Source organism: Cheilinus undulatus, linkage group 24, assembly GCF_018320785.1.
Source record: "Cheilinus undulatus linkage group 24, ASM1832078v1, whole genome shotgun sequence".
NCBI classification, from domain to species: Eukaryota; Metazoa; Chordata; class Actinopteri; order Labriformes; family Labridae; genus Cheilinus; species Cheilinus undulatus.
The window spans coordinates 26932787-26953225 of NC_054888.1; positions in this window are offsets into that span (position 1 = coordinate 26932787).

Here is a 20439-nt window from a genome sequence, read left to right on the forward strand (position 1 = left end):
ATGTCTCAGAGTTAATGAAGGCTTCAGCTCTGATGGGTCATGAGGAGCGGCTCACAGAGTCTGTCCTGATTTATAAACGACAGAGAGAATCAGAGCTACATCCGAATAGTTTCTCTTTTATAAAGTTCTTTTCTGAAAAACAGATGTGACGCTCCAGTTTTTCATTACAGCTCTGAGGAAGGCCACATTTAGACTTCTTTAAAGTTTCACTGAGGGAACTCAGGCAGCCGAGTCCTTAAACCAGTTAATACAGAATAAAATACATCATTCAGCTAGTTCAGAGGTCAGCCATGAAGACTACTGTGTTTAAAACCAGCTCTAAGAGAGGAAGACCAGTAAATATCAGTGTTTAAAACCAGCTCTAAGAGAGGAAGACCAGTAAATATCAGTTTAAAACCAGCTCTAAGAGAGGAAGACCAGTAAATATCAGTGTTTAAAACCAGCTCTAAGAGAGGAAGACCAGTAAATATCAGTGTTTAAAACCAGCTCTAAGAGAGGAAGACCAGTAAATATCAGTTTAAAACCAGCTCTAAGAGAGGAAGACCAGTAAATATCAGTGTTTAAAACCAGCTCTAAGAGAGGAAGACCAGTAAATATCAGTGTTTAAAACCAGCTCTAAGAGAGGAAGACCAGTAAATATCAGTGTTTAAAACCAGCTCTAAGAGAGGAAGACCAGTAAATATCAGTGTTTAAAACCAGCTCTAAGAGAGGAAGACCAGTAAATATCAGTGTTTAAAACCAGCTCTAAGAGAGGAAGACCAGTAAATATCAGTGTTTAAAACCAGCTCTAAGAGAGGAAGACCAGTAAATATCAGTTTAAAACCAGCTCTAAGAGAGGAAGACCAGTAAATATCAGTGTTTAAAACCAGCTCTAAGAGAGGAAGACCAGTAAATATCAGTGTTTAAAACCAGCTCTAAGAGAGGAAGACCAGTAAATATCAGTGTTTAAAACCAGCTCTACGCTCAGAAAATATCAGTAAAAGAGGTGAGGTCTGATTCATCCTCTTATAGCACCTAAAGAATAATTCAACCACTCAGATGTCTGACTGTTCTCTGATTTTATAGATCAGTCGTTGCTGTTATAATTTAACTGTTCTCTGATTTTATAGATCAGTCGTTGCTGTTATAATTTAACTGTTCTCTGATTTTATAGATCAGTCGTTGCTGTTATAATTTAACTGTTCTCTGATTTTATAGATCAGTCGTTGCTGTTATAATTTAACTGTTCTCTGATTTTATAGATCAGTCGTTGCTGTTATAATTTAACTGTTTCTCTGATTTTGTAGATCAGTCTTTGGGGTTATTATTGTTGTAATTCAGCTTTTTTAACCACTGACCTGTCTTTAAGGTCTTTAAAGTCAAAGTGAAAACAGATTTATACGGAGTAATGTGAGTTAAATAAGAATCTGTGTTGTAAATGTCTTGAAGATGGATTCATGGATGTTCAGAGCCTTAGCAAAGTTTCGTAGCCATCCTCTCTGAGCGTTCTTTTGTCTTCATGGTGTAATGGTAGCCATGGATCCTGATGAATCATAATGAAGCATTCTATAATTTTTGATTGTACATGTTTAATATTTTCTGGATGTTACTGAAGTGTTTGCTCTCCGGCCTGGTCCTTCTCTGATGGTGAAGGGGTCTGTGATGAACGTCCAGACTGAATCCTCCTCTCTCCTCTCAGATCGATGGCTATTATCTATGCAAACTCTTTAAACTGCTGGATGGAGGAGCTGGCTGATTGTTTTTCCATTAAGTAATATTAGAGCTGCACATATAGCCACAGGTCGATGCGGGGCTCATTACGGCGGCGGGCTGCTAATAATTAACCGCTAATGTGAGGAGAGAGCGGCCCCTGATGAGCTGATGCTGAAGCAGGAGCTCCCTGAGGAAACCAGCACAGCCGCCCGCTTCCACAAACAGGCCCGTCTGACTCCAAACGGATTACAGAGATGGATTAAGTGGTGGAGTCGTTTCAGCGATTTCTCTGGTGGAGCTCTGAGAGCTGCAGGAGCTCGGCCTGGAGTAGGTTGGACCGTTCTGGAAACATGGATAGGACTTTAAGATACTAAAAATGTCCTAAACCAGGATAACTGTGCCGGGGCTACCTTTATATAATAACCCAGGTCTGATCAGACACACACACACCTGGTCTAACTCAGGTCTGATCAGACACACACACCTGGTCTAACTCAGGTCTGATCAGACACACACACCTGGTCTAACCCAGGTCTGATCAGACACACACACCTGGTCTAACCCAGGTCTGATCAGACACACACACCTGGTCTAACCCAGGTCTGATCAGACACACACACCTGGTCTAACCCAGGTCTGATCAGACACACACACCTGGTCTAACCCAGGTCTGATCAGACACACACACCTGGTCTAACTCAGGTCTGATCAGACACACACACCTGGTCTAACTCAGGTCTGATCAGACACACAGACCTGGTCTAACTCAGGTCTGATCAGACACACAGACCTGGTCTAACTCAGGTCTGATCCTCCTCACAGTTTAAACCAGCAGAGTTTGGGTTAACTCTGACACATTCACTAACACACTGTCAGGGTTAGGTCTGAGTTTACAGAAAGACAAACGTTTGATGATGAAATACAGTTTAATGAGAATCAGACTTTTACTGACAATAAAAAAAAACCTAAACAAAACCCGACTTAACCTAACTGAAACCCAAACTTAAACCAAACCTAAGCTTACCTAAACCTAACCTAACATAAAACCTAATCTAACCTAACTTAAACCTAATCTAACCTAACTTAAACCTAACCTAACCTAACTTAAACCTAACCTAACCTAACCTAACCTAACTTAAACCTAACCTAACCTAACCTAACCTAACTTAAACCTAACCTAACCTAACCTAACTTAAACCTAACCTAACCTAACCTAACTTAAACCTAACCTAACCTAACCATTCACCTAACACACTGTCAGGTTAGGTCTAAACCTAACCTAACCTAACCTTACCTAACTTAAATCTAACCTAACCTAACCTAACCTAACCTAACCTAACTTAAACCTAACCTAACCTAACCTAACTTAAACCTAATCTAACCTAACCTTACCTAACCTAACTTAAATCTAACCTAACCTAACCTAACCTAACCTAACTTAAACCTAACCTAACCTGACCTAACCTAACCTAACCTAACCTAACCTAACCTAACCTTACCTAACCTAACCTAAGCTTACCTAAACTTACCTTACCTAACTTAAACCTAACTTAACCTAACTTAAACCTAACCTAACCTAACCTAACTTAAACCTAACCTAACCTAACCTAACTTAAACCTAACCTAACCTAACCTAACTTAAACCTAACCTGAGCTGACCTGAAGGAGATGGAATCCTCACTGACAGGTCAGAAGTTCTAATATTGTGATTATAACCATCTAAATAGTCCTTATTCATTCTTAAACTCTCTGCTCTACATTCACTGATTCCAGGCTGGGTTTTTAACAGGTTTAATTTATCCTTGAAGTTAACTAACTCTCTGTGAGGATGGTAAATCTGAGCTGCTGTCTAATGAGAGGGAGGATAGACAGACCGCGGGGATTTTAGGACTGGAGTTAGAAATAAAGGAGCAGTTGTAATAAAACAACAACAGCGTACTCCCTGTCAGAGGAGTCTGGGAACCCAGATGTTTAGAGCCTCATGAAGGTCTCACTGGACGTGTTAGAGAGAGGGAGGAGCGTTTCCTGATCCTGGCCAGATGTTGTTGATCCCTGCCAGTATACACCAAAACCAGGACCAGTGATGGAGGCGGTCTAGATGTGGAGGGGAGGTCCAGCATTTAACCCCAGCTCTATAAAACCAGGACCAGTGATGGAGGCGGTCAAGATGTGGAGGGGAGGTCCAGCATTTAACCCCAGCTCTATAAAACCAGGACCAGTGATGGAGGCGGTCTAGATGTGGAGGGGAGGTCCAAAGCCATTTCAAAGGCAACCACAGTGAGAGCCATTACCCACAAATGAGGAAAACTGTGTACAGCGGTGAACCCTCCCAACCAACATGACTCCAAGAGAACAGGGACGACTCATCCAGGAGGTCCCAGAAGAACCCAGAACATCTAAAGACCTGCAGGCCTCACTGACTCGGTTACATCCTGATGAACCCAGAGACTTCTGGGAAAATATTCTGAGGACTGACCAGAGAAAAGTGTGCGTCCCGTTCCATCTGGAGTAAAACTAACTCATCAGAGCAGCAGTCAGACACGTGACCACAGAACAGTTTTCCTTCATGACTACAGGCAGACGTGAGGCTGATGTAGACCTTCTCTCTGGTCTGTACGGTTGATTTAAACATGCAGCTGATTAAAGTAGTCTCTGATAAAGTCAGTGACCTGCTGGGTAACAGAGCAGGTGAACTGAGCGTCAGCGATCATTAAACCCAAACAGAAATCTAAGTTCTGGTCCTGGGTTCTCTCCAGCACTCTCCCATCCCTCTGGTCCACTTGTGCTAGCTCAGTGAAGCCTGTGTGGTATGAAATCCATCAGTCTGCCTGTCAGTTGAAAATGTGTCTCAGTGTCGTCCCTGTGGTCCAGAGGCCTAGATCTCCTCTGTGTGAGTCAGATAGGAGAGGTTTTTCAGCTCTCACAGGTCCACGCTCGCATCTGTCTCAGCCTTCACATGTGTGCGTGCACACGCCGGGCTTTGTCCGTGTGTGTGTTCAGCGCTGCAGCCGGGATCCATCTGTGCCAGGTTAACCCACTCAGAGCCTCTCACAGCAGGGAGTCCTCCAGGGCCTAAATCATCTGGACGGCCTGAAGCGTGAAATCCTTCCAGGCCTGGACAGATGTCTCCCTGTTCAGCCTGACTCAGGCTTCAGCGACCTCCAGACCTTTACAGACCTTTAAAGAGGGGTCCCCCAAAAACTCAGACCAGGCTGGAATATTTCACGGCTTAGAAATGCACCAAAAACATGGACTTCAGCCTTTTTTAACAAACAGTCAAGATATTTACAGGTAAACAGCCCTGTCATAAGAATGTAGCTATGTGAGCGACTGTGGAGGGAAACCTCCACTAATGACACTAACCAACAGTTAAAGATGTCTGCCTTTACCTTCCTCTACGTCCACCTCTAACGCTCCACAGCAGAGATTTTCAAACAACCAACACCTACGGCTCAGCCAAAATCTCAAGGCACATCATATTTATAAAAGTCGACTTTTTGAACAACGTTACAGTCAAGGTGGCCTAAAAGGAGATAGAGAGGAGAGCTTTCTGGGCCCAGCCACCTGGAGATCAAGGAGATGGAAAAAATGGGCAAGAGGTGGCAAAGATGGGTTAAAAGTGATTTAAAAAAGGGCAAAACAGGGCAAAAAGTGGCAAAACAAAGTCAGAAATGGGCGAAAATTGGTAAAGTGGCCAAACAATGGGTCAAAACTGGCAAAAACTTGTTGAAAGTGTCAAAATAGTGGCACAGATGGGTTTCTAGTGGCCTAAAAGAAGGATTAAATGTTGTAAAAATGGGTTAAAAGTGATTTAAAAAAAGGGCAAAACTGGGCAAAAAAGTGATCAAATGAAGGCAAAAGTGGGCACAAAGTGGTAAAAAGGTGGCAGAAATGGTTGAAGTGTCAGAAAGGTGGCAAATGAAATCACAAGTGGCAGAAAAGGGTTAAAGTTGCTAAAAGGTGGTAAAAAGGGTTGAAAGTGAAGGTAAAAAAATGGCCAAACAACAGCAAAACTGGGCAAAAAGCAGTCAAAGTCAGAAATGGGTGGAAATTGGTTAGAAAAAAAAGGGTCCAAACTATGGGTTGAATTTGGCAAAACCTTTTTGAAAGTGTCAAAATATTTGCAAAAAATGCTTACAAATGGCCTAAAAGGGTTAAATGTCTTAAAAAGGGGGTCAAAAGGGGTTAAAAGGATAGAAAAAGGACAAAATTTGGCCAAAAAAAAGCTGTCAAACAAAGGCAAAATGGAAAAGTTTCAAAGTGTCAATTTTAGAAACAAAAATCCCAAAAAAAACAAACAAAAAAAAAAAGCATCAAAATGTTTGAAGTTGTCAGAAGTAGAGGCAGAATGGGTAGAAAATTGGTTAGCTTCGTTAAACTGAATTAATAATTATAACCCAGTAACAGCCCGCCATGCTTCTCAGCTCTTACTGAGCTAACTGTTAGCCAGGATGCTAACCACTAGTCCAGGATCTAGTGCCTAGTGTTTATGTTGAGCTGCACGCTTTGTAACGTCATGATGAGGCTAATAAATGCTAACTATGGGGCTAACGGCTACAGGCAGTGCTACCTTAGCATTAAAGGGCATTTCACCTGTTTTTCTAACACCAGTTCTCTGGTTGGTCTAATCTGCCCAAGTGTTGAAGGTGGCTCAGATGATTATTTTCATTTGCTTATTAGTGAATTTGCAGAAATTGTTCATTTTTATGATGCAGTGCATTCAAATCTGTTGGAAAAGAAGTTTAAAAGAGAAAAAAAGAGAATAAATGGTTAACAACCAGCATGATTCTAAACTAAAGGTGTCCTTAATCTACTCCAGGACGTTCTGTTGCTCAGACGCTCTCACTGGTTTCCAGTCCTGTTTGTCCGAGGCCTGGTGGACCAGCTGATTGAGCTGGTGTTATGTTTGCAGCCTCGTTGGCTGGGCCCGGTCCTAATGGGTTCCAGCTGGGACTCTGTGTCTGCATTAAGTCCTCAAGTGGAAAAGTGGCTGCAAAGTCAAACCACCTGGAGATGCTGAGCTGCTGGGAGGTGTGAGGTGGACGAGGGAAACCATAACACTGCCTACTGCAGCTTCATCGTTCAGTTTTTATCCCCACACATGAAGCAGCAGCAGCAGCAGCAGCACGCTTTAGCAGGTTTACTCTGAAATATAGAAGAACTCAGGTTTATCTAAACTAAACCTGCTGTGATCCTGGCTCATTTCAACACAAAGCTGTAGAGAAAGCTCATCCTGTAAATGTGTGTGTGACTGCTGCAGCTCATCCTGTAAATGTGTGTGTGACTGCTGCAGCTCATCCTGTAAATGTGTGTGTGACTGCTGCAGCAGCAGCTGTTCCTCCTCTGACGTGAGCAGGTACGGACAACAGCGGATAATTCTTTTACAAGCAGAATGACAACCAACAAGGCAGACATCCTGCAGCTAACTCATCCTGGCTCAGGCATACAGTGGTTGTCACGCTGAGGTTTGTCACTCTAAGGCCTGAATCCTGGACTGGAGCAGGGATGTCAGCGTGGAGCATCGGGGCGTCAGCATTAAAAACAGCAGCCTGGCTCTAGTTAGACTGACATCAGACCTGCTCAGGTGGTCTGGTAGACTCAGGGACTCCTGGTAGTCCTGTAGAAACCTCTGGAACTCTCTGTGAGGCCAGGACTGGGCTAATCCTGACTGGAACACTCAGACACTCACTAACTCTGCGCTGGTATCAGCTGAGGGACCGTGCCACACTGCATCCATCAGCGCTCCTCCAGCCCACAGCTCAGCGGGAGGACGGAAACTTCTAGAGAGCAGCTGATGAGCTGGTGAGAGATATTTATGAGGATCCTCCTACCGGACCGCCAGATCCCAGGAAGAGGACTCTGACCCAGGACGCTCCGTTTTCCACCATAGCACTTCACATGTTAGCCCCCGCTGTCAGCCAGAGAGCATGCTGGGAAAACTCTGAACTAACACAGGTCATCAAGGAAATGGTGCTGCTATGAGGACTAGTAACTTCAGTCTAAAAAACATTTACAGGAGATGAATGAGACAGCTGTAGTTCCTCTGACCACAGAACAGTTTTCCTCTGAACACAGAACAGTTTTCTATGTTTCCTCTGACCACAGAACAGTTTTCCATGTTTCCTCTGACCACAGAACAGTTTTCCTCTGAACACAGAACAGTTTTCTATGTTTCCTCTGACCACAGAACAGTTTTCCATGTTTCCTCTGACCACAGAACAGTTTTCCATGTTTCCTCTGACCACAGAACAGTTTTCCATGTTTCCTCTGACCACAGAACAGTTTTCCTCTGAACACAGAACAGTTTTCTATGTTTCCTCTGACCACAGAACAGTTCTCCATGTTTCCTCTGACCACAGAACAGTTTTCTATGTTTCCTCTGACCACAGAACAGTTTTCCTCTGAACACAGAACAGTTTTCCATGTTTCCTCTGACCACAGAACAGTTCTCCATGTTTCCTCTGACCACAGAACAGTTTTCCATGTTTCCTCTGACCACAGAACAGTTTTCCTCTGAACACAGAACAGTTTTCTATGTTTCCTCTGACCACAGAACAGTTTTCCATGTTTCCTCTGACCACAGAACAGTTTTCCATGTTTCCTCTGACCACAGAACAGTTTTCTATGTTTCCTCTGACCACAGAACAGTTTTCCATGTTTCCTCTGACCACAGAACAGTTTTCTATGTTTCCTCTGACCACAGAACAGTTTTCCATGTTTCCTCTGACCACAGAACAGTTTTCCATGTTTCCTCTGACCACAGAACAGTTTTCCATGTTTCCTCTGACCACAGAACAGTTGTCCATGTTTCCTCTGACCACAGAACAGTTTTCTATTTTTCCTCTGACCACAGAACAGTTTTCCATGTTTCCTCTGACCACAGAACAGTTTTCCATGTTTCCTCTGACCACAGAACAGTTTTCCTCTGAACACAGAACAGTTTTCTATGTTTCCTCTGACCACAGAACAGTTTTCCATGTTTCCTCTGACCACAGAACAGTTTTCCATGTTTCCTCTGACCACAGAACAGTTTTCCATGTTTCCTCTGACCACAGAACAGTTTTCTATATTTCCTCTGACCACAGAACAGTTCTCCATGTTTCCTCTGACCACAGAACAGTTTTCCATGTTTCCTCTGACCACAGAACAGTTTTCCATGTTTCCTCTGACCACAGAACAGTTTTCCATGTTTCCTCTGACCACAGAACAGTTTTCTATGTTTCCTCTGACCACAGAACAGTTTTCCATGTTTCCTCTGACCACAGAACAGTTCTCCATGTTTCCTCTGACCACAGAACAGTTTTCCATGTTTCCTCTGACCACAGAACAGTTTTCCATGTTTCCTCTGACCACAGAACAGTTTTCCATGTTTCCTCTGACCACAGAACAGTTTTCCATGTTTCCTCTGACCACAGAACAGTTTTCCATGTTTCCTCTGACCACAGAACAGTTTTCCATGTTTCCTCTGACCACAGAACAGTTTTCTATGTTTCCTCTGACCACAGAACAGTTTTCCATGTTTCCTCTGACCACAGAACAGTTCTCCATGTTTCCTCTGACCACAGAACAGTTTTCCATGTTTCCTCTGACCACAGAACAGTTTTCCATGTTTCCTCTGACCACAGAACAGTTTTCCATGTTTCCTCTGACCACAGAACAGTTTTCCATGTTTCCTCTGACCACAGAACAGTTTTCCTCTGACCACAGAACAGTTTTCTATGTTTCCTCTGACCACAGAACAGTTTTCTATGTTTCCTCTGACCACAGAACAGTCTTCTATGTTTCCTCTGACCACAGAACAGTTTTCCATGTTTCCTCTGACCACAGAACAGTTTTCCTCTGACCACAGAACAGTTTTCTATGTTTCCTCTGACCACAGAACAGTTTTCTATGTTTCCTCTGACCACAGAACAGTTTTCCATGTTTCCTCTGACCACAGAACAGTTTTCCTCTGACCACAGAACAGTTTTCTATTTTTCCTCTGACCACAGAACAGTTTTCCATGTTTCCTCTGACCACAGAACAGTTTTCTATTTTTCCTCTGACCACAGAACAGTTTTCTATTTTTCCTCTGACCACAGAACAGTTTTCTATTTTTCCTCTGACCACAGAACAGTTTTCCTCTGACCACAGAACAGTTTTCTATGTTTCCTCTGACCACAGAACAGTTTTCCATGTTTCCTCTGACCACAGAACAGTCTTCTATGTTTCCTCTGACCACAGAACAGTTTTCCTCTGACCACAGAACAGTTTTCCATGTTTCCTCTGACCACAGAACAGTTTTCCTCTGACCACAGAACAGTTTTCCATGTTTCCTCTGACCACAGAACAGTTTTCTATGTTTCCTCTGACCACAGAACAGTCTTCCATGTTTCCTCAGTCCATGTTAAATGAGCTTTGGTGTTTCTGCGTCTTCTCTCCCTGATCCAGCTTTAGCGTTCCTGGTTTTAGGTAGTTTCTCTGTATTTATCACCTCTCTAATTCTTTCTTCACACCCAGAGGAAACTCTGAAATAAAGGAAGACTTCCCTGATTCTAGGGGGGAAAGCAGATTCTTGACAATTTAAAAGCATGACTTTTCCTGTTTTCATGAATAAATGTTAAAAATGTGAGGAAGTGGCCGTGCTCACTAGAATGATAATGCCCAACAGTCTTTTGTCATCCTTTTCCAACAGGAAATCAGTTCAGCAGGAAAAGAGGAGAAGCAGAGAGAGCAGGCATGTCAGACTAAGTTACTGTGAGGAAAGAGGAGAGTGACAGTGAGAAAGAGCCAGTGTGATTTGGTCTTCTGTCATCTGCCTTCTAGATCCTCCACAAAACAAGCTGAAGAGGAGAGGGAGTGCATCGCTCTAATCCATCTGGCACCCGTATGCTGCTGTTTAGCCCCGTGGTGACTTCAGAGATAGAAGATGAGCATGAAAGGGAATTACAACCAAGCCCTTTCACTGATTCCAAAACGTCTGCTCCAAATTACTGTGAGAGCAAATCTCAACTTAAACAGGCAGACTTCCCCAAGTTCACGTCCCCCTCCACAAACAGGGCCAGGAGAGGGCCGGGACGAGGACCAGCAGCCATCTGAGACCCCTCTGATGGATCGAACATGGCACTTATGCTAATTTGCCTCCTCTTTTTTGGACGCGCATTCTTACGCTGCAGAGACTCCGTTTGGAATGTGCAGTTGTGGCAGCGCGGCGAAACGCTTGAAGATGCTGCTAACTGTTTCTACTTACTATCTTTGCTGGATGGCAGACAGGCTTTGTGGCCTGGGAGGGGAGAAAAACAACCACAGGCAGCCGCTTTGAGCTGGGAGTGGAAGGACTGCATGTACGAGTAGGACGCCTGCTTCACAGAGGCTCAGGCTGCGTTCACAATCATCAGTGAGGTCCTAAACCACAGTAGGAAGCAGGCATGAGAGCAGAGAGGAGGGTTTCACTGATGCTACTTCACTTTAAGACAGGTCTGATCAAGTCCAGTCTCTTTGTTAGCCCACACTGTGCTAGCATGCTATCTGACTAGCTAGTCAACAGAGCTGTGAAGAATCTAAACCAGTGTTACTCAGCCCTGCTCAGCCAAAGAGCCAAACTGTTGAAAAATACATTTGCAAGAGCCACAATCTAAGAGGTGAAAGGCGACAATTTAAATAAGTTAAAGGTCGCAAAAGTGGTCAAAAAGCGGCAAACACTGAGAGAAACTCGGCAATACAGGGCAGAATGTGGCAAAAATGGGTGGGAGGGGACCAAAAAATAAGTTAAAGCTGGCAAAACACTGTCAAAAAGTTGCAAAAATCTGAAAAAAGGTGTGAAAATGGACCAAAAAAACTGCATTTAATTTCAAAAGGAAGCTTAAATGGCAACAAGTGGCAAAAAAGTGCAGAATGGTCCAAAAGCTGCAAAAACATGAAAAGTGACTAAAATGTGCAACAATCGGCAAAAAGGTGTGAAAATGGGAATGAAGTGGAATCTAACTGAAAAGGCAGCTGAAATGGGTAAGAAGTGAGAAAAGAAAGCCACAAAAATGGTCCAAAAATTGCAAAAAGCAGGAAAAAAGTGTCAAAAAAGGAATAAAGTTTTAAATGAAGACAAATATCACTGATCTAAGCCACTCCCCTTTCTTGCATATTTGTCACTTAAATGTTTCAGATCATCAAAATAAATGTATCTGAGGAACAAAGTCACCGACATCTATCAGTCAAAGACATTTCTAAGAGCCATTACCCACAACAGGGGAAAACTGTGAAGAGTGGAGAACCTTCCCAACCAAAATGGCTCCAAGAGAGCATGGACGACTCATCCAGGAGGTCCCAGAAGAACCCAGAACCAACTCTGAAGACCCTCAGAGAGGACGGAATGTTCTGTCGGCTTTGGCGACATCATCTTTGAAGGAATGTTGGTGAAGCTGGGGATGTTGGGAGTGCATGCTGGAAAACCCTCCAATGAGGCTGAATTCAAACTATTCTGCACAGAAGAGTGGGACAACATTCCTCCACAGAGATGTAAAGACTCACTGACAGTTCTCAGAAACACCAAGGATGGAGCCCCCGGGTATCAGGGTTGGGGGGGGTGACTCTCCTCATTGGTCCAGGAAGGTTTGGATGGATTTACCCCGAATAAATAAAATCAGACTTCAGTATTAATCAGGCTGATTTTGTCTAAATGAGTTTGAGCTGAAACTTTAACAGATATGGCACAGAAAAGGCGTCCAGTACGGCGTCCCTGTTAAACCCTGCAGGTCTAACACCCTGGACAGAGGCTCCGCCCACCGCGGCCTACGTGTTATCTAAACACACATCTGCTCTGACTGATATGCCTGAAGTGGGCCAATTTCACCTGGCTGTGCTCTGTGATAGCCTTTTATTTGTTCAGCTTTAATCGTGGCGCTCCCGTCTGAGGCGGAGGGAGCACAGCTGCAGGAAGGTGACACGTTGGCACAAGACCAGGACCGTTCCGTATCGTTGTAGCGTGAATAAATCAGAAACATTCCTGCGCCTCTGTCAGATCTGTGATAAACGCCCTCTCTACCCTTCAACCATTAAGCTCATTTAACTTCCTCAACATTTTCTGCTTGAATTTTATCTCTGAAAATTGCAAATGACACAAAGCTGCAATAGTATCTGTCTGAGCTGCTCTCAGTCACAGACGGACCAATCACTGGCTGAAGGCTTGTCCACATGTCTTACAGTCATGCCGAGGATGACAGATGAAATTGCACACACATGCAAAAGCCTTCCTTCAACTTAATTTGAAGACACTCCAGGGTCAAGGCTTTCTTTCAGCCCAAAAGATCTCTGACAAGTGGAATGTCTATATCACACACAGCCCCGAAGGGACAGGGCCTGAAAAAATAACAAAGTACAAGCTCAGTCCCAAAAAAGTTGGGGCACAGATACAAAGAGGACGCAATGATTGTCAAACCAGCAGCGCCCCAGCTTTTCTGGAATTGTGTCTGTAATCTGAAACGTATACGTCAGCCCAAGTCCTCCTCTGGTGTTTATTAGCCTCATGCAGATCTGATGCATGCAGAAGTTGCGCTCCTCCAGACAGGAGTAGACGAGCACAGAGCTGAATGTGTGTCAGTGGAGCTCAGCAGAAGAAGACATCACTGTTGGGCCCACGTCAGACTCCGGGAGTCAAACCCCAACGTCTCGTCCCGAACAGGCCGCCAGGGCTGCAGGAGTTCAGCCAGGGTTCACGTCTACTGCCGCTAACCAGCTCTCATTTCCCCATCTTCATCAGCTCTGTTTACCTCTCATTTCCCTGCTCTCGCTCCGATTCCTCTCCCTCACTTCTCATCACGTTGTGTAACACAGTAACAACCACACTGGTGCTGAGTGACGTCTCCTTTAGCGTCTGTTACCGAGCCCGGCCAAACCAAACCCACAGAGCGGCCTCGCCCAGCTCCAGCGTCATTCAAATCCTGAGCCAGACACTTTGTTTGCAACTTCATCAGGAGGACGTGGATGAGCTCTGATTGGTGATCAGGAACATGTGTTACAGTCCAGATTCAGCCGGGCAGGAGTCATGAACGGAGGAGGCAGGACACACTGACACCTGGACCTGCAGGAACCTGGACCTGCAGAAACCTGGACCTGCAGACACCTGGACCTGCAGACACCTGGACCTGCAGAAACCTGGACCTGCAGAAACCTGGACCTGTAGAAACCTGGACCTGCAGACACCTGGACCTGCAGAAACCTGGACCTGTAGAAACCTGGACCTGCAGACACCTGGACCTGCAGACACCTGGACCTGCAGAAACCTGGACTTTTAATCTGTGGGACCTGCTGGAGTCCAGCTGATAAAGGAGAATATTTAAACATCATAGATATGGCCTTAATAAACCACCTGGCAGCATCCTGATTTGGGTTATATCAATGTTTAATGTAAAGAAAACGTCTCCTTTGCCTCATATCGTCTCCTGGAGTCAGAAATGTTTTATTCGTCTTTTAAAAAATCAACAACTTTTTATTACGTCCTACTTTTAGAGTTTAACCCTCCAAACCCCGCTGGATTGATGACAATACCAAGAAATAGTGCATGCATTGTTTACAAAATCTCAGAAACCATCAGACAGATCGCTACGGAGTAAACTATGATGGAAGTTAACCTTTTAACCAATCAGCAGACGGCTGCTGCCATTTAAATCCCTCCCAGAACATTCTAGATCCAGGCACAGAGCTTTGGTACCAAATCCACATCCCTAAATTCATGATAATGTGAATATTTATTATGTTTTTGTCATGAAAAAATCAGCAATGTTGCCAAGAAGTAAAAGACAACAACTTTCTCCTAGCCTGCCAGCCAATCACAATGCTTTAATTTCCTCGTCTATTATTGTCTTTGCAACAGCAACCAATCAGAGCCATCTAAAGATCAACAGAGACAAAATAGTTATCTGCCAGTTTGAAAGGTTAGAAAGACTAGTATCCTATCATTTTAAGGATTTTGGGGAAGCCAATCAGATTCCAGGGGCCCTGGTTACCTCGGCAACCACTGGCTCCACCCCTCGAACACCACTGGTACAGCTACCTGCCACCTGAGCAATCAGGGCTTCAGAAACCACCATAAATCTTCTTGTCAAAATGTTTGTTTACAGAATTAGCACAGTAGCACCACCTAGTGCTGAAACTAGGAAAAACAATACACTCGAGCTTCATCGTCTCCTGGTGGCCATGTGTCATCGGATTTTTAGAATTTAAAGCAGGAGAATCAAAAATGTGCCGTAGGCCATATTTGGCCCCCGGGCCACAGTTTGGACACACCTGGTTTAAAGCGAGTGGTGTCAAAGACAAACACTTCTCTGTTGATAACCGCAGCGTTCAGGTCCATTTAGAGATGCAAAATTCTAACTTTCCTTATTCCTAATGGCTGACCCCCACATCCTGCCTCCCAGCAGAAGTATGAAGGAGTGCATGTACAAAATGACTCACCAAAGCCAACGGATCCTGGTTAACGTAGAGAAGTATGAAGGAGTGCATGTACAAAATGACTCACCAAAGCCAACGGATCCTGGTTAACGTAGAGAAGTATGAAGGAGTGCATGTACAAAATGACTCACCAAAGCCAACGGATCCTGGTTAACGTAGAGAAGTATGAAGGAGTGCATGTACAAAATGACTCACCAAAGCCAACGGATCCTGGTTAACGTAGAGAAGTATGAAGGAGTGCATGTACAAAATGACTCACCAAAGCCAACGGATCCTGGTTAACGTAGAGAAGTATGAAGGAGTGCATGTACAAAATGACTCACCAAAGCCAACGGTTCCTGGTTAACGTAGAGAAGTATGAAGGAGTGCATGTACAAAATGACTCACCAAAACCAACGGTTCCTGGTTAACAGGATGGCTTTTCAGATGTTTTGGCCACTCTCTCTGTGATACTTTTAACTAAAATGATTCCAAATAAACCGCCTTACCTCGTGCTTTTATTTTCAAAGACAATAAAGAAAGAAGGAGAACGGTTGTTGGAGAACATTCTGTTCAGTCAGCATCAGTCTGTGCCCACGGGCTCCTGCAGGATTTGATTGTCTTCTCATTGACTAAATCCAGAACCATACCCTCTCTGCAGAACCTTGAAGGAAACATCAGCCCCCACATGTATACTGCTTTAATTTGTATTTGCAGCCATGTGCCGTATAGCTCTCTGATAGATCTGCCATGTTACGTGTCAGCTTAGATAAGCAGAGCCTGCTCTGACATCTGCATTTAGGATCAGCGTCTACAGCAGCATGTATGCATTAGAGCTGAGGACACTGTTATTATTACGATGCATCTATTTAAACAGATTCATCCATAAATTATCCATGCATGTGGTGTCTTTGTCTAAGAGGAGGAGTGATCTCAGGGTAAAAATAGATGTGATATTAATGTGCTTGACACAGTAAAGGTACATAACAGCCCACAAAGACAAGCACAGTGTAATCCAGGTTCCCTTAATTGAAAGAGTGTCCCCCAGCTCCCTGATTAATTTAAACTCTGAGCGTGATCTAAATTGACCCATCCAGCCGCGAGGTATCCGAGTAGCCCTGCTGCAGCAGACTGATATGTCGTTAGCGTCTGCCGCGGTGGCCCCGATATTTCATCGGCGCTGTGACTGACTATCAGGTGACTGCTGCCACAGAGAATATGAAATTATCTCTCAGCAGCAGTAAACAAGCATGCTGCCCACACACCCTTCAGCTTTCAGCAGATGCCTAGAAGAATTTAGCAGCATAAATTTAACTGACTTTGACAGATGCTCCCAGACACTACACACACACACACACACACACACACACACACACACACACACACAAGCACAGTTAGCTCTCTCATCTGCTTCATATCTCCTTTTCTTTATCACACCGTCCTCCTGCAGTTTTCCCCATTTGTGGATAATAGCTCTCAGCGTTGTTGGCTGTATAAACCCTAATATTCACCTTATGCTGACTGTCCTCTGTTGGCTACTTTTGGAAAGTGGGTGGAACTGGCGAGGAGCGAGTCATGTTGTTAGGCCGGCCGCTCCTGGGAAGATTCACCACTGTTCACAGTTTTCCCCACTTGTGGGTAATGGCTCTCACTGTGCCAAAGCCTTAGACAATTCTTCCTTTCAAGCCTGATGGATGCCAATGAATCTGTTTCTTATCTGTTCTTGAAATTCTTTAGTCTGTGGGTCTGGAAACGGTTACAAAACTATTTCTGAAGAGCCATTACCCACAACTGGGGAAAACTGTGAACAGTAGTGAACCTTCCTGGGAGTAGCCGACCTACCAACATGACTCCAAGAGAACTAAACGACCTATCCAGGAGGTCCCAGAAGAACCCTTGATGACAACAACCAGTTTTTAGGTTAGCTTAGGCTAGCTTAGGTTAGCTTACATTAGCTTTGGTTAGCTTAGGTTAGCTTAGCCTGTTAGCTTAGGTTAGTTTAGGTTAGCTTAGCCTGTTAGTTTAGGTTAGCTTAGATTAGCTTAGCCTGTTAGCTTGGCTCAGCTTAGGTAAGCTTAAATTAGCCTAGCCTGTTAGGTTATTTTAGGTTAGCTTAGCCTGTTATGTTATGTTATGTTACGTTAGCTAAGGTTAGCTAAGGTTGGCTTAGCTTAGCTGATGTTAGCTTAGTCTGTTATGTTATGTTAGTTTAGCTGTGGTTAGCTTAGGTTAGCGTAGTCTGTTATGTAATGTTATGTTATGTTAATTTAGGTTAGCTTAGGTTAGTTTAGCTTTTCTTAGGTTAGCTTAGCTTAGATTAGTTTGTGTTAGGTCAGTTTAGCTAACCTTAGGGTAGCTTAGATTAGCTTACATTAGCTTAGCTCAGCTTTAGCTTTAGCTTAGGCTATGTTAGGTTAGGTTATTTTAGGTTAGCTTATCTTACCTTAGCTTTAGCTTTAGCTGAGGCTAGGTTAGGTAGCTTATCTTACCTTAGCTTAGCTCATGTTAGCTTAGCTTAGCTTACCTTTAGCTTTAGCTAAGGCTAGGTTAGGTTAGCTTATCTTTCCTTAGCTTAGCTTTAGCTTTAGCTGAGGCTAGGTTAGGTTAGCTTATCTTAACTTAGCTTAGCTTAGCTTAGCTTAGCTTTAGCTTAGGCTAGGTTAGGTTAGCTTATCTTACCTTAGCTTAGCTCATGTTAGCTTAGCTTAGCTTAGCTTGGGTTCAGGGGTTAATGCCCAACAGGGCCAGGCAGGTCTGGATGGTGTTTCCTCTTAATAAATGAAATCCTCCTTTAGCAATGACATTTTTTTTTGTCTTTTATTTTGAAAGTCAGCTCCCTTCCTGCCCTGTAACAGTTGTTCAGAGCTCCTGCTCTCTAAGTTCTGGTTCATCTGCCCTCATATCTGGATCTGTCTTTATTTCAGACTCTCTGCTGCTCTGAAGCTCCAGATCTGGCATCTATAAATAGATTAGCTTAGATAAGCTTAGCTTAGCTTAGCTTAGATAAGGGCTAGGGTTAGGGTTAGCTGACTCTGTCATTATTTCAGACTCTCTGCTGCTCTGAAGCTCCAGATCTGGCTTCTATAAATAGATTAGCTTAGCTTAGCTTAGCTTAGATAAGGGCTAGCGTTAGGGTTAGCTGACTCTGTCATTATTTCAGACTCTCTGCTGCTCTGAAGCTCCAGATCTGGCATCTATAAATAGATTAGCTTAGATAAGCTTAGCTTAGCTTAGCTTAGCTTAGATAAGGGCTAGGGTTAGCTTATCTAAGCTTAGCTAAGCTAAGATAAGCTTAGCTTAGCTTAGCTTAGCTTAGATAAGGGCTAGGGTTAGGGTTAGCTGACTCTGTCATTATTTCAGACTCTCTGCTGCTCTGAAGCTCCAACTCTGGCTTCTATAAATAGATTAGCTTAGATAAGCTTAGCTTAGCTTAGATAAGCTTAGATAAGCTTAGATAAGCTTAGCTTAGCTTAGCTTAGATAAGGGCTAGCGTTAGGGTTAGCTGACTCTGTCATTATTTCAGACTCTCTGATGCTCCAGATCTGGCTTCTATAAAGACGTTGGATACGATTACAGCTAAATCAGTCTTGTGGCTTTTCTCTGGGAAACTTATGAAGTCCTAAAACTCCCCGGTTATGAGTGGGCATACTGAGGAAGGTTCCAGAAGGAGTGAAACCTAATCCGAGCGTCAGTGATCTTCCCAATAACAAGGCAGTGACAGTGTGGAGCGATAGCATGATAACTCAGAGGAGCCTCTTAAATCCAGCTAAGGTACATGACCCCTGCTTTGTAAAGAAGTCATTTTCCATGATATATTCCTCACTAATTCTTCTGGCACATACTTTGCTTTTCTCCTTCTGCCTCTTTATTCTCCGTCTTCTGATGAAAAGTGGAATTATTTGCACTGTTGCACACATGGTTCTGGATCCACGGCCGGTCTGTCTGGCACTATTTCATTCAAAACAAGTCATGGATAAAAAGTATTGAAACATTTAAAGGAATGAAGAGAGAAGAAATGCCACTATTGGTTAACCTGAAAGCAATTTCATGAGTCTAGCAGGCTTACAATTGGCTTTTCTTGCTATCAGTCACGGAGCGACAGCAGATTTTCATTAGCCGCTGTGATTCTCTACGGCCAAGAGAAAAAAATAACATGTTTTCGAAGAACATAAAACGCCGATGAAGTGAAAGACAGATGTCTGTATATATTTAGTCTATCAGCCAAGGTCCTCCAGTGATTCACATCAAAGCTGAGAACAGGGAGCCAACAGTAACAGCTCCACTTCTCCCTGATCAGCATGTGATAGCTGTTTATTGGCTTTGGGAGTCAGACACGGGTCAGAGCCGATGTGAGAGCTCGGGATTTCCTCTGAGACTAAGGTGTGATCTTATAAATACTGGACCAGCACCGATCAGCTACTCTGGTGGTGTCTCTTTAGTCCAGACCACTTAGACCAGTTTAACAGCAGCGTATTTAGGAGTCCAGACCACTTAGACCAGTTTAACACCGGCGTATTTAGGAGTCCAGACCACTTAGACCAGTTTAACAGCGGCGTATTTAGGAGTCCAGACCACTTAGACCAGTTTAACAGCAGCGTATTTAGGAGTCCAGACCACTTAGACCAGTTTAACACCAGCGTATTTAGGAGTCCAGACCACTTAGACCAGTTTAACACCAGCGTATTTAGGAGTCCAGACCACTTAGACCAGTTTAACAGCAGCGTATTTAGGAGTCCAGACCACTTAGACCAGTTTAACAGCAGCGTATTTAGGAGTCCAGACCACTTAGACCAGTTTAACAGCAGCGTATTTAGGAGTCCAGACCACTTAGACCAGTTTAACAGCAGCGTATTTAGGAGTCCAGACCACTTAGACCAGTTTAACAGCAGCGCATTTAGGAGTCCAGACCACTTAGACCAGTTTAACAGCAGCGCATTTAGGAGTCCAGACCACTTAGACCAGTTTAACAGCAGCGTATTTAGGAGTCCAGGCCACTTAGACCAGTTTAACACCAGCGTATTTAGGAGTCCAGACCACTTAGACCAGTTTAACAGCGGCGTATTTAGGAGTCCAGACCACTTAGACCAGTTTAACAGCGGCGTATTTAGGAGTCCAGACCACTTAGACCAGTTTAACAGCAGCGTATTTAGGAGTCCAGACCACTTAGACCAGTTTAACACCAGCGTATTTAGGAGTCCAGACCACTTAGACCAGTTTAACACCAGCGTATTTAGGAGTCCAGACCACTTAGACCAGTTTAACAGCAGCGTATTTAGGAGTCCAGACCACTTAGACCAGTTTAACAGCAGCGTATTTAGGAGTCCAGACCACTTAGACCAGTTTAAC